Consider the following 16,044-nt stretch of genomic DNA (forward strand, 5'->3'; position numbering starts at 1 on the left):
GCATGGAGCTTGCAAATAAGCCAGCATCTGTGGAACTGAGAGTGGGTGAGGGGTGGAACAAGACTCAACAGAAACAAACTTGGCCAGCAGAGCCAGCACAGCAGCAGAGTTTACATCAGCTCAAGTCCCTGACAGGAAACGGGCCTCTGCCAAACTCCCTTCTCACCAGTTAATAGCTATCCCCTCAGTCCATTCCAGTCAGGACTGAAGAGGAGCCTGCCCAGCACTGGTCTGCGGGTCTAGTCCATCCCCACCCAAGATCCTTGACCTGACACTTACAATTTGGTTAGAGTACAGGAGTGTGGCTCAGGAACTTTTCTTTTTCTTGAATTTCTGGGTAGAAACATTAATCTCTCAACCAGGGAGAGTGCACAAAAATCTGCTGTAGTTAGGAGAGTAAAATGTGATTCCTTTCATTTCATTCAGAAGAATGAAAAGATGCCTTACATCTCAGCAGAAGTTTATGCAGCTAGCCACTCACAGTGAAGATAGGAATCATCTATTTTGCCAGGAGAAAAGGCTTAAAAACAGTTTGTGGGCATAGTCAGGATACAGTAATGCTAAAGATTCTATGTTTCAGTTCTAAAATGCTGGCTCAGTTGTTAAGAGCATGCACTACTTTTCCAGAGGGCCTGAGTTTAGTTCTCACCACACAGGTTGGATAGCTCACAACTACCTGCAACTTTTATTCCAGGAGATCTAATGCCCTCTTCTGGCCTCCAGTGTACAAATACACACACACACATACACACACACACCCCTCCTTCCTCCTCCTTCCACGTCCCCTCACACATAAACACAAAATCAACCAGAGAGAGACCTAGCATAACGGCCTACACCTGTAATTCCAAAACTCAGAAGATACTATTTGAAGGTTAGGAGCCAGAGGGAGGATTTTTTTTTTATTGAAAATCTTGTTTGTTTTGAAACATTTCTCTCTGCATAGTCCTGATTGTCCTGTAATTTATGCTGTAGACCAGGTTGGCCTAAAACTCATAGAGATCCACCCGCCTCTGCCTCCACAATGCTGGGATTAAAGGTCTAGAACATTTTTAAATGTAGGTTTTCATATGACTCAGCTTTGCCACTCTTGGCTATATATTCAAAGGACTCTACTTTTGAAATATGAACATCCATGTTCATTGTTGGTCTGTTTAGAATAACTGGGAAATAGAGTCAGTCTAGGTGTCTATCAACTGATGGATAAAAAAAAATGTGGTACCTATACACAATCAGATTATATTCATTCATATCTGTAAAAACAACTGAAATTATGAAATTTGCAGGAAAATGTATGAAATTAAAAAATAATGTTCTGAGTGTTGTAACCCAGGCCCCCCAAAACACCATATGTTCACTATAACATAATCCTAGCTTTAACTTTTTAGATTTGTGTGTTTAATTTGGAATTTCTATAGAGGCCAGGAAGCTAAAGCCAGCTCCTGATGGGGTGGGTGGGGTGTACGGCAGCAGTGTGCATGGGCAGTAGTGGTGGCAGAGGTGCAGGGATAGGAGTGCAGGGCGTGCAAAGGTTTCCATGGGGTAGAGGGAAGGACATGGTAAGGAGAAAGTTACCTAAAACTACGGACATTGAAAAAGCTGTATGGAGATCTAGAGAGATGGTTCAGCAGGTAACCTGGCAACCCCCATCCATCCTCAGACCCAAGTAGAAGAGGAACATTTGCACCATGGCATGTATGCACTCATCCATATATACATAAATAAATTTAGTAAATTAGCTTACTTTGTAATATGTAGTTAAAGGGAAAAAAGGTTTGAACTCAGGTCCCCTACAAAATTGGATAATGCTGCTTCTAGATTATTAAATGAAAATCCATTGCCAGGTATTGGATGTTTCCCTAGTTATTGATTGGGGAGACCCCAAAGGACTCCACCCCGAACAAGTGACTTTACCCACTGAGCCATTTTGACAGCTCTAAATATCCATAAGTAAGCACTACTCTCAGCCTTGGTCAGAGAATCGTTTTAAAGTAGGCAGCAGTCAATGCCAAGACCCCTGGACTGAATTAAGTGCTGAGAGAAGTAACTGCATGCTTAGCCTTAACAGGGCATGCCTTCCACTTCTGCAAGGCTGGGGAAACACTTTGAAGAGGTGATGAGAATAAATATAGAAGCCAGAGGGCATAAAATAGTGTTCTAAAGTGTTCTGTGGAGCATGACATGGCCATTGTACCCCGACAGCAACTGAGGTCACTTGCACAAGACTGAGCACATCAACATTCCATCAGGAGCTTCACCCCTAACTGAGGAGCTACTGCAGTTACTGTTTATTGGGAAGGAGCCATTTTATTTAGTAGTATAGCAACTGGTGAATTGTTGCGACACCCTTAGAAGCCTACACCACGCTCATGTAAGCAACTTTAATTAAACGTGTGACTTTGATCCCAGCACTTAGTCAGAGACAGGATATCTGTGAGGCTAGCTATGGAGAGAGCTAGGACATCTAGGGTTCTATAGTGAGACCCTGTCAATGGAAGGAAGGAAGGAAGGAAGGAAGGAAGGAAGGAAGGAAGGAAGGAAGGAAGGAAGGAAGGAAGGAAGAAAAGGCAGGAGGGGAATTGCTGGGGTGAAAGGTTGAGTGGCAGTGGGAGGGATAAGACAGAACAATGAGGGGCTGAATATAATCAGAATATATTATATGCAAATATGAAGTTGTCAAAAAACAAACAAATTTACCAGAGACTTCTCAGAAACAATTCTATTTTGGAAATGGGATGAGCAAGGTGGAAAAGATTACATTCTCAATGAAATCAACCAGTGTGGAAAAGTTTCCAGCCTCTTGTCTATTGCCAGAAAACTGCTTCGGATGTCAGAGTGCCACTGTTCCAACAATAGCTATAATGTCTGTTTCTCTCTATCCTCCTTCCTCAACACAGTCCCTGAAAAAGAACATTTTCATTCCTCTATGAGAACTGAGTGATTTTATATAAGAATGCTTCTTTCTATTCTGACTTGCTCTTAGAAAACCTATTTTTTATTATTTTTGAGACAGCGTTTGCTCTATATAGCCCTGGCTGTACTGGAATTTACTGTGAAGACAAGTCTGGCCTTGAACTCACAGAAATTTGCCTACCTCTGCCCTGCCTCTGCTTCTCAAGTGCTGAGTGTTGAGATTAAAGGTCTTTGCCAACACCACCTGGCTCAGAACACTGATGACAAAGATGCCACTGTCTCTACTGTTCACAGAAATGTCTGCCACTGCACACCTAAATCTGATTGGCCCCTGAAGCTCTCTCTGGTCAGCACACTACAATGAGTCAAGTAAAAACATCCCTAAAAGAAGAATACAATGTTATTTCCAAGACATTTTCAACCAGTGACTTGCTATAAAATGCAACAAGAGCACAAAGGAGGTGATATAAGGGTCAGCAGCAAAAGACCTTAGACTACAGGCAGGATGTGAGGCAAAGCAACCAGAATCTGACAGCACACACCAATTTGGACTCCAGGACTTGGTTTGCTCCTTGTTATTGTTTAAGGTACAGGAAGAAAGAACAGAGGGAGCTCTTTACTGCTCCAGCAGGATAAAGACACTTCACCAAGGCTAAGGCCTTGGAAGAGAAAAGAAATAGGCCAAGGAAGTGACTGAGAATGTTATGTTCAGCTCAATATATGTGTCTTAGTATTCTCTTGCTGTAGAGAGACACATGACCATGGCAACTATTAGAAAGGAAAGCATGTAATGGGGTTGGCTTACAGTTTCAGAGGATGAGTTCACTGTCATCATGGCAGAGATCATGGTAGCATGCCAGCAGACATGGAGCTAGAGAAGTAGCTGAGAGCTCGACTTCTGGATCCATAGGTATCAGGAAGAAATATAGCCCAGTGGGCTTGGCTTGGATTTTTGGAAACCTCGGAGCCCATCTCCAGTTGACACACTTCCTCCAACAAAGCCCCACCTCCTATTCCTTTCAAATCCGAGCCTAGTGGGGAGTTCTTGTTCAAAACTACAATGGGAAACTGACAAAACTGACAAAACTGCCAGTGTAGACCCTACGAACCACATTACCATAAATCCATGACTAAGTAACTTATCTAATGCTGCCTGATGCTGCCAGCAAGATTTCCAATACACACTGGCACCCATTTCTGCACTATTTTAATGTCTGGGTCAAGGCACTGCTATTCCAACTCAGACATCAGAACTGGTTCTTGTTGCAAACAGAGGCAAAAGTAAAGCCAGTCACAGGAAGAAAATCTCTCCATATCAGTTTTTGCTCTAGGATGGCCTATGTGGAACCTGGAGCATCTCTATAACTGAACAAAATAGAAGACTAAAAGATACTAGAAATTGGCATAATAACTATTTTACTGTGTTTAGTAGTTCAATGAAGCTATTTCTTTTATATGAGCTGGAGGGAAAGCATGCACCTCCCACCCCCTCCCTCCATTTGCCTCATCTCCTCTCTCAGCTCTCTTCATTTCCAGATTGTCTCACCATGCTTCCCATACTGCCCATTATATCCCTAGACTCAACATCAAGCTTTTGACCACAAGATACTTTTGTTTTTCCAAAATAGTCTGAGCCTTATTCCCAAGAATGAAATTGCCCTGAGGGAACTCAGACCTTCTGAACAACTAACCTGAGAAAATTACATAATAAACTTTGGTCTGTGGCTGAACAAATTTATTGTCCCCTGAAGATGATTCATTATGAGTTTGAATTCAGATCTAGAAACATCTAGAACTTTTATATCTAGAGTACCTAGATATTTAGTATTTAATGTCTAGGATATCAAGAAATTCAAATTTTATTGAAGGCATTAAAATTCTGGGAAATATCTTTGCATAATCAAATGGAACACCTAGCCCATCTAGGAAGAAAACATGGATGGCGGGCATCAAAGTCATTTCTAATCTTTATTTATAGAAGAGGAACTTCTCTGACTGGAAGCATTCTAGATCCCAGACTTTTTACTTTGGAGTCCAAAGATCTTAAAACCCTTAAGAAATTAAGAGGTAGTAATATAACAGATTTCTTCTAGGATTAATTATGACTTTCCCATAACATCAGGAACCCATTGAGTTCTTCAGGTGTCTTGGTTTATTCAAAACCCACTGGATATGATGGGAAACACTTGAAATCCTATCACTTGGCTAAGAGTTGGGGGAGTTATGGCAGGATGATTACCACACAGTCTCAAAAAGAAAAAAAAGCAGCACACAAACCAAAGGAGCAACTTTCAAAACACCCACACAAGACATGGTTGTACATGCCTTTAATCCCTGCACTCAGAGCTGCCTGAAGAAGGGGGATTACTAAGAAGTTGAGGCCAGCTTGGTGAACAAGGTGAGATTCTGTCTAAAAACAAAAGATATCTTTACAATGCTTTAGCGCAAGCTTTGTGAAACAGAGACCAGTTGTGATCTGCTCCACACAGCATCAGCCCCGACCTGAGGTCGAAGCTAGGGAAAGACTAGTCAGTGGATAATGGTAAGCAGGTAGAGGGGAGGGGAAGGAAGGGGGTTGAGATGGAAGTTGCTACTAGCAACAGGGATGGTATAGTATAGGAGCAGGGAGGAAGACCTGAAGATCTGAAGGTGGAGAGTCAGGAGGTACACACACAGCACTGGGTGACAAGACCACAGAACAGAGGAAAGAAGCAAGAGGAGGAGGAGCCTGAAAGATCCCAAGCAGGAAAGAACCAGAAAACAATATTCACAATATGATAGCATCTGAGAACTTTTAGGGGAAATAAAAGACAGAGGGGTCACAGAGTATGGCCAATAAAACAAGATGATGCAGGAAGCGATGTGCTTCATACAGAAGCCACTCGCCAAGAAAGATCCTGAAAAGGCAGACACTTTGGCTGACAGTGTGATTGCTACATCACCATTTCCAGATATTTTATCTTTGTAATAAATGCATTTTATGCAGCTTCCCAGTACATCTATATTTATGTACCCAAATCACCATTATATACAATGCACCAACTTTCTATTTTACTTATTTTTGTATTTAATATTCTGTATGACCATCCCAATTGACTTCATGCTATACTAGATTATTAAAGAACTTGCTACTAAGCCTCCTTTCTTTCATTCTTTTGCTTTAATTTTTAACATTTTATTATTTTTATGGTTATGACTGTTTTGCCTGCTTGTATATCTGTGCACGTATGTGCAATGTCAAAAGTGGCCAGATCCAAAAGTGGTAGAAGGTAGATAGATCCCTTGGGACTGAGTTACAAATGGTTGGTTTGTAAGTCAGTCACCATGTGTGTATGCCGAAAACAGAATCAAGTAATAAACAGCAGTTTGGATGTATTGTGTAAAAGATGAAGAGTAGCATTCTGATGTCCTCTTCTGGCCTCCACCAGAGTCAGAACCAGCCATGCAAGTGGTACTTGTCAGCAAGATAATCACACACATAAGTCTTTCAAAAGACACTATGGAGTGGTAAGGGAGCAAGTGCTGCTGTGTGAGCATGATAGTCTGAGCTGGATCCCTGCAGTCCATGGAGGCACAGGACAAGAAACCGACTTCACAGTACCATCCTCTGACCATAGGTCTGTCAACTTAGAAGCAAATCCAACCTCTCTAGGCAACCACAGGTACCTTCCACTGTTGGAGAAAACCCAAGTTGCTAAAATTGCTTATAGAATATTTACTTAAAACCAGCTGCTCATAGTCTTGCTCTAGTGGTTCTAAACCTGTGGGTTGTGACCCCTTTGGTAAACCTCTATCTTCAAAAACATTTACATTATGATTCATAACAGTAGCAAAATTATAGCTGTAAAGGAGCAATGAAAATAATCTTATGATTGGGGTCAGCACAACATGAGAAACTGGATTAAAGGGTCACAGAATTAGAAAGGTTGAGAATCACTGCTCTAGACTAACAGTTCAATCTGTAGGCACATATTTCACTAAAGAGCACTTAAACCAAGTAACTTGTTGTTTGTTAATTATGAGGTCTACAAGACATGTGAGGCTAAAGTCCACCAATGAACAAAACTGATTCCACAGTGCCACCTTGTGCCTTAAAGCTAAAAAGCAACTGTACAAGAATACTGGGCCTTGTCTCTTACACTCAAAGCCCAACAAGAATGTGTGTACCTCCCACTAAGGTTCCTGTTATTACACTTCAAATGTATACACTGCTGGGCTGGAGAGGCTGAAAAAAAGATTAGACTACGAAGTCTTAAATCTACACAAGTTCTAAAAGGAACACTCCAAAACAAACTATTTGGGTTTGAGTATAGTTCTATGCAGTCATTCAACATTTACTAAGTTCCTATAATATCCCAAGTTCTATGCTACACACTAGAGATTAAAGATGCATAAAACACAGCCCTGTCCTTTAAAATTCAGGAAAAAAAATCAAGAGCTACAGGGCAGGTTAACATTCCACTTTCTGGGCAGCAATCCTTGCAGCTAAGAAAGGGCAACAACTGGTTTCACTGAGGGCAAAACAAAGTCATTTAGTAAACTCCCTCCGAGTAAGAGGGAATCCGACCCACTATGTACATACTTTGTGGGAACAACATGGTGGGTGCTGAAAACACAAGAAGCAAGCTTTTAAGGATCTGCCAGGGAGATCTAGGGAGGAAGTTTTATGGGGGCAGGCTTTTCCCGGGAGCTATGACTTGACCTAGGAATTAAATGGATGAAGAACAAGGAAAGAGGTGTGTAGCAGAACATTTGTAGTTCTAGTACTTTGGGGCTTGAGGACCATGAGTTACAAAACAAGACCCTGCAACGAAAATCAGAAAGAAGGGGGGATGAAGAAATGGGTCAATACTTAAGAGTGCTGGCTGCTTTTACGGAGGACCCGAGTTTGATTTCCACCATCCACATGATACCTCATAACCACCAGTAGATCTAGTTACAGGAGATCCAATAACCTCTTCTGGCCTCTACAGGCACTAGGCACACATATAATGCACACGCACACAGAATACCCATATTTATAAAACAAAACTTTAAGTAAATCAAAAAGAAAAAAAAAGACAAATTATTGCCTGTTTTGTTTGTATTTTGGAGAAGACTATCTAGGAAGAAGACTGCAAGGAAGAACAGACTGCTTAAGCAGTTCTTTTCTTTTTTAATCTAGTAGAATGGGTTATTCATCCAAAAAATTAATTATTTTTATAGCATCCTAAACAATATAAGTGCTGAGTATATGAATATGAACCCAAGCAAGCTATAAGACAACAGCAAAAATGTTTAGGGATCTGCTCTAAACACAAAATGCCAAGTGAAAACCCAGTGTGGACACGACTATGGGGAGAAGGTAACGGCCATGAGATGGAGAGAGGCTGTTGGAACTTAAGGTGCCAGGCATAATCTGAAAATAGGAACTTATACAGGACTCTAGGATTTCACCCAGAAAAATTGTAAGAGTGAGGACAGCATCAATAAAAGCATAGAACAGAATGCTGGGGGAGAAAGCAGGCATTTAACTAGTGTGTCAGTAGGTGGGGCACTTGCATAATATCATCTGGAAAAGATGAGACAGGGAAGAGAAGAACTAGCTAAGCCAGGTATGGGGGCTCACTCTTGTAGTGAGCACTTAGAAGGATGGTACAGGACTGCCAGTATTAAAGCTATCTTGGGCTCCACAATGATACCTGTCTCAAAATACAAAGAAAATAGGCTGGAGAGATGGCTCCAAGGTTAAGAGTTCTAAGTTCAATTCCCAGCAACCGCATGGTGGCTCACAACCATCTGTAATGGGATCTAGTGCCCTCTTCTGGTGTGTCTGAAGACAGCTACAGTGACTCACATATATAAAATAAATAAAAAAAAAAAATGAGGGTGTCCAAGACGCCTATAAGTTCATTAAAATACAAAGAAAGTAAGAGAAGAGAAGAAAGAAGAAATAGAAGAGAGGGAAGAAAAAAGAAAGCTAACTAGCTAGCCTCTGACTAGAACTAATCAATGAGGAGGCCTGCTTTTCTGCTGTAGATTTCTACTGTGCCATCTAAGCTTCTGGGTTCTCCTAATCCTGTTCTTTGTCCCTTCAAGTCAGCTCTCTATACAGTTAATGAGGTTGTTACAAGCACTGGACTCACAGGAAATAAGGAAAATACTCAATGAGGTAATAGTAGTCTTAGATTACCCCCACCCCGTTTTTAACGGAGTAGTAACTTCACTTGGTTTCCTTTTTGTTTGTTTTTTGTAATACAGTAAGTACACTTAATCAGCAGAGATAATGAACAACAGAAGGAAAACAGTAAGTAGCGTGACAGTCTAAAAGTTGTATGGAGGTGAACGATCAGACTTAGCCAGCTATTCTAAGTCAGACAGAGACCTCCATATTCATGTAGGACCGCTGCCTTCTGCAGACAAAGGCATTTTCTCCTTTGTCTACACAGTTGGTTTTGCAGCTTCCAGTTTGAATTCCTTTTGGTCAAACTGATTGACCAAACTTATTCCTAGATAAGCTAGGGACGTACCTTAATGGTAGCATGTTTATGCAGTGTGATGCCCTGGAGTTGGTCCTCAGCACCACACACCTACACACAACAGTTAACATGATATAGTACTATGCATTAACTCTATATGTACATAGTTAAATGTTATACATAAGTATACACCAATAAACCACACCCAGATCAAGATATAACTTCAAGTTCAGTCAATATCCTACTCTGCGATACCACTATTCTAACACCTATAATCTGCCTGTCCTTAAACACCTCATAAATGGAATCATACAGGACAGGTTCCTTTGTGGCTGTCTTCGTTCACTCAAAATGATAAGCAAGAGGCTCAGCCACATCTACATGTTGTGTGGGTATCAACAGGTGTTCTTTCCATATTTGCCCAGCGTTTATTATATGGCCACACTGTACTCTGCTTATCTACTTCCCTTTAGTGGACATTTGGCTTGTTTCAACTTTTGGCTATTATGAGTAGAGCAGCTTGGATATTCCTGAATGTATCCTCAGTGGAAACACACATCGTATCTCTTAGGGAGATCTAAGAGTGAGGTTGCAAGGTCATATGTTTAGGCTCAGCAGACACTGACCGTTTCCCCTGACAGCAGTACCTATTGCGAGTTAACTAAAGTATGATGGCTTCCTTAGTTTCTCAGCCCGGTCAACACTATTAGTCTTTTTACACTGTAATAATTCCAATCATTTCAGTTACCTCTTGAGTAATGAAATTGAAAAGCTTTAACCTTTATCTTTTGTTCCTTTTTTTAACAGTCTCATTAACTTCTGACTGGCCTTGAACTTGCCATTCGGGTAAAGCAGCTGTGAGCCAGAAATTTTAAACTTTCAAAATTAGTGTCTGTTTGGTTAACTTATTTGACAGCATCTCTGCTAGTTTTAAAGAATGCAACTCAAGGACTGGAGGGCTAGCTCAGTGATTAAGAACAATGTATTTCCAGAGGTCCTGGGTTAGATTCTCAGCACCCACAACTTACCAGCACCTACAGCTTACAACTACTTGTAACTCCATTTTCCAGAGAGTCCTACATATTCTCCTGACCTCTTGGGCCATCACACACATAGCTTGCAGATATTCATGTAGGCAAAAGACCCATATACATTCAAAAAGAAGTAAACAAAGTTACTTGAAAGTGGAATTCTATCTTTTTAAAAATCAATCTATCCTTTTTATATGAACTCTTATTCAATATATGTATTGCAAATACAGTACCTGTCCTCAGCTTACCTTTTCACAGATCTGACACTGTCTTTGACGAACAGAGGTTCTTAACTTAAATGATACACAGTTTAGTAATGTTTTTCTTCTTTCTGTCTTGTATTTTTGAGACAGGATTGCTCTGGGTAGCCCTGGTTGTCCTGAACTCTGTAGACTAGGCTGCCCTTGAACACAGAGATCTGCCCACATCTGTCTCCTGAGTGCTAGGATTAAGGTGTGTACCACACCACTGCACCTTAGTAATGTTTTTCTTCTATGTATAGTACTTAACATCTTTGTGGTAAGGGTGTGGTGACTTAATTGTATTTAATAAACCATTGACCTAAGGTGCTTAGAATATACTATGCAGGAGGAGAACAGGGTATAAAGTAGGAAATAGGAGTCAAATGACTTCCTAATTATTAATTTTTACCATATGCTAGATCAAAATGTTCTTAGAAGTCTTTTGGGGTAAAAAAGTATATAAGAATGAGTGTGTATGTGCATGTGGGCTCAAGTGCTTAAGGGGGCCAGAAGTGTCTTTAACTGATAGTTAAGAAATCTGTCTTGGCCATGGAAGGATGGTTCAGTAGTTAGTAGCACAAACAGTTCTTCCAGAGGACGTAAGTTCAATTCCCAGCACCCACATCTGGAAGCTCACAACTGCCTGTAACTCCAGCTTCAGGGGATCTCATCTCCCTCTTTCCTCACTTAAATACAGATACACATAAATAATAATAAAATACTTAGAAAGGAAGGAAGAAAAATTGAAAGAATTGAAATCTGACAACTTCAGCGGGCATGCAGGCATGCCCTAATTCCAGCATTTAGAAAATGGAGGCAGAGGTGCACAGATCTCTGGTCAGTATTGTGAATTCCAGGCCAGCCAGAGCAACACAGAAAGATTCTGTCTCAAATTCTGTCTATGCTGATAGCCTTGTAATCTGAGGTCAAGGTTAAGGGAGCCTCATTTTTTCAAGTTGCAACAAATACCAAAAGCTTTGGTGCTGACACTAGTCTCCAACAGTTTTAATAGTGTGAGGAACCCTCCAGCACATTATCGCAAAAATTGTTTAGCTGGTCCAGAAAACTAAAATCAAGAATCTAAATTATCAAGTGAAACAAAAGAAAACACATTAAACCTGTTCCTGAGAAAACAAAAGAAAGAAAATAGTAAAAATTAAAAGGAAGAAAATTAGGAGACAAATGAAACAAGTATTGATTAACTAAAATTATATGTGATAAAACTGATCGATCTACCTAGGAGAAGGAGAGGAAAGAAAGGGAGACGGGAAAAAAAGAGGCAAGGAAAGTAAAAAAGAACATAGATTAAGAGAGGTTAAAGGAGAAGAGATGAGTGAGGGATGCTTCAAGCAGATTATTGATTGTGAGTAATTTTAAGCTCAATACCAATGGTACCCAGAAGTTAATATCTATTTGGTCTCTACTGAAGTAAGATTGGCACAGGTCTCAAAGAGCAGAGGCTATGATCTGGTGATCTCAAGAGCCAGACCAGGTCCTAAGAAAAACTTCCTGTGACTTCTGTCCTGATTTGTTTTTCTGTTGTAATAAAACACTGACCAAAAGCATGGTGGGGAGGAGAAGGTTTATTTGGCTTACAGGTTACAGACCATCAGCAAGGGAAGCCAGGGAGGAACCTAGAAGCAGGAGCTGAAACAGAAATCATAGAGGAATGCTCCTTACTAGATTGCTCCCAGGATATCTTTCTTACATCTCTTCCCAGACCACCTGCACAGGGTGGTGCCACCCAGTGGGCTAACTCCAATATCAATCAGCAATCAAGAAAATGTCCTACAGACTTGCCAACATGCCAATCTGATGGAGGCAGTTCCTTAACTGAGGTTCCTTTTTCCCCAGATAAGTCTAGGTATGTGTCAAGTTGACAAAACTTAACATACAATTAGGAATTTGTACTTGTTCACTGCCCACTTTCCCACATGTCATTTACACAGTACCTTAGGTATCATCTCATAAGGTAAATCTTTATAGGAATTCCTGACTTGCCTAGTTTTATTATTAAGAAAGAAAGAACCATCTTACCTATTATAAAGCTAGGGACAGCTACCTGACATAAAACTAACAGTTCCTGACAGAAACTAAAAATATGGAAAGGGAAGGAGGTGGTGGGTGAGAAGACAGCTAAAACAGGCAATGAAGGAGTCAGATGGGCAGAGCAACAGTGGGGGGAAGCTTTGCTTTCTCTCAGTTCTCTAGACAGCAGCGGACCTCAGCTCTAAAGACTGTTCCAAGGCTACTGCAAGCATCCCAGCATGGCTTATGTGGGATGTCAATACTGACAAAGAAGATGGTTGTGAAAATACATCAGAAACCATCTAAATGAAATCAATGACGGCTTGTCTGAATAGTAAAATATACTTGTGGGTGTGAAGTTCTCTCTTTTAGTCAATTATATGCCAGTTTCCCCTCCCTATCATCACCACCTAAACTCCTAAACTTTCCAACTTTAAGTTTATCAGGCCAGGCAAGTCATCTGAGGGCTTAAGATTAATAAAGCCTTTAAGAAATGCTGGGATCCTGAACACATCAAGTTTAAAAAAGAGCCTATAACTCAGTTTTAGCTGTTACTATAAAAAAAAAAAAAAGTCCAATGATATATAGCATCTTTGACTTTTCAAAGTGGTGCATATACATAAGCAAATCATTCATATGCATAAAATAAACAATATTTTAAAAGGATAATATTTTTATAGGCATGTGCCACCAGGCACAGTCTGAACTACTTTTATTTCTTTTTTTAAAGATTTATTTATTATATGTAAATACACTGTAAGCTGTCTTCAGACACACCTGAAGAGGACATCAGATCTCATTACAGATGGTTGTGAGTCACCATGTAGTTGCTGAGATTTGAACTCAGGACCTCTGAAAGAGCAGTCAGTGCTTTTAACCATTGAGCCATCTCTCCAGTCCAGGATAATATTTTTTAAAGGCAATAAATTAGAGCCTAGTCACATGTGGTGGCGAAGACCATGAGTTCAAGGTCATTCTTAGTTATAAAGCAAGTGTGAAGTCATCCTGGACTATAACACCCTGTCTGAAAGAAAGAAAGAAAGAAAGAAAGAAAGAAAGAAAGAAAGAAAGAAAGAAAGAAAGGAAGGAAGGAAGGAAGGAAGGAAGGAAGGAAGGAAGGAAGGAAGGAAGGAAGGAAGGAAGAAAGCAAAAAGAACCTACCTATGAATTGATGTCTAATGCAGGTGAGGGCAGACACAAAATAAGGCAAGGCCTGTGATTGGGCAGTAAAAAAGAAAGGTGGGACAGAGTTTTTGAAAGTCGGGAGAGATAGGAGAAGAGGGGGGCAGAAACCACCAAGATAGAGGGAGAGAAGGATGACCTGGGCCCATGTAGCTTTAAATTGCCACAAGTAGTTATGAATATCTTATAAGGGATGAATTATTACAGGACAATTTGCCTTATCTAGGTGACATAAAACTAAAATTTTTATTTCATAATTGAAAAGTTTATTTCAATATCACTTGGCTCTGAGTTTACTGTGTAGACATTTTGTGGAGTGAGAATTTACTGATATAAATCTGACTGATAAATTATAAGCTTCTAGAGTTTTGATTTTGTCAAGTTACTGGGAATTGTGACAATGAGCACAGGGGTGGATGCTGGGAATGTGAGCAGAGTCCACAGCAGAGAACAGCCAGATAGGTGGTCTCTGCATGGGGATGACATGCCAGCAACCTGCCATGGGGCTAGCCATGGAGGCAGAGAGATCACTGCTGGGGACAGTGAGTAGTCGGAAATAGCAAGGCTGGTGCTTGGAACCATTTGCCATTGTTTAATATTTACTGCTACACCTACCTACCTCATAAGTCAAGCTAGTGATTACTCATAATTGTCATTATCCCTGGTAAAGAAAGGTGACATAGCTCAACTGAGTCACATGGTTCCTAAGGTGTGCCACCTAGGTCCATATTGGTGTCTTAAGGCTTAAGATCACATTGGAAGAATGCACGCTCCTTAGTGTCTTTCCTTACAGTTCCCTCAGGAAGTCAGACTGGATGCTAACTCAAATCCTTCCCACCACTAACATTTTATTCTGCCAACCAGCCCTCTCATGGTTTATTTCAGGGCATGGTGGAACAAGCATGACTGTGCTGTTCACCCACAGGCTTCAAGCTAAACTGGAGCAGTGTGGTTTATGAGAAGGCAAAAAAAATTGTTCAACAACTTAATATCCATAAATTGAGCTAGAAAGGAAAGGTACTCAGTAGGAGGGTCTCCTCAGGTGTCCAATAGCCCTTCAGAGTAGACCCCTCAGCTTTACCCACATCCCATAAACCGGAGATTATTTGATCCCTGAGACACATATGGTAGAGGGGGAGAGTTCTCTCTCCTATAAGCTTGTCCTTAGATCTCCACACATGGACTGTGCAAAACAAATGTTGTGTGCATACTCACTCACACAAGCATGGGTATTATTACATGTTTCCTTCATTCATAGAATATATATATATATATATATACTGGTATCAGCATTAAATTATATTCCAAAAAAAGACACATAAACTGTTCACCATATTTAGAGTGTGACTTTAGAGGTAATAACTACAGACTAAGAAGAAGAAATGAGCTAATGTACATCAAATGACTTTTTTCTCTTTTCTCTCTATATTTTTCTACATCAAAGTCTTAATCCAATATATGTTACTGTATGAATAAAATGGTTACTTTAATCAGTTGGGGGATTGGGTCTCTCCTACAGGCTGTTAGCCCAGTCCCCCCTCTTCCTCTGCACATCACCCTTCCATATCAACCTGGAACTGCTCCCAAATATCCTTTCACCTTCTTCCTAACACTTAGAAAACATGTTGAATGACTTAGAAATTTAAAAAGAAACCACATTTAGTGAGGAGCCAAGAAGAAAGGGGATGACAGTCCACCTAGTACACAGCAGGAAACTAGTTGTGGATCCTGGGGGAGGATCAGAATTAAGACACTAGCACACTTCTCTCAAGGCACTGCTGGGACATCATAAACCACTCAAGCTTTCTCCTGGAGGCAACCTCAGTGCTCCATCCCAGTTGCCTGCTGTGCACTGCAGTTCTAAGTAGAGCAGACAGTAAGCTGTGGGGAGGCTGACATAGTTGGTCTAAATTTGACCTTTATAGACAGAACCATTGTACTGAAACAGCAGAGAGCGCTGTGCTGAATCTAAGAGGCTGTGCCCTTTGCAGACAGTGCCCTCTTTAGGCACAGAGTGCCAAGGTGCATTCGAGGGCCTGGCACTCTATGTGTTAGAGAAGCAGGATGGGTGAAGGATGTGCAACAGAGAGGAAGCAATCTCCTCAGCCCTGCAGCCTCAGGGAACACTGCTCAACATGAGGGGCACTCCTCTGCTGTTCCAACTCCTCAACTGCCCTGTGAAGAGAACCA

General features: G+C 40.8%; 1 protein-coding gene across 2 annotated transcripts in view; it reads right to left on the minus strand.

The window, feature by feature from the left end:
• DCAF5 (DDB1 and CUL4 associated factor 5) overlaps positions 1-16,044 on the minus strand; it is a 93,263-nt gene that overhangs the window by 41,819 nt on the left and 35,400 nt on the right. The gene's annotated exons all lie outside the window — the stretch shown is intronic.

The sequence above is a fragment of the Micromys minutus genome (genome assembly GCF_963924665.1).
Source record: "Micromys minutus genome assembly, chromosome: 1".
Taxonomy (NCBI): Eukaryota; Metazoa; Chordata; class Mammalia; order Rodentia; family Muridae; genus Micromys; species Micromys minutus.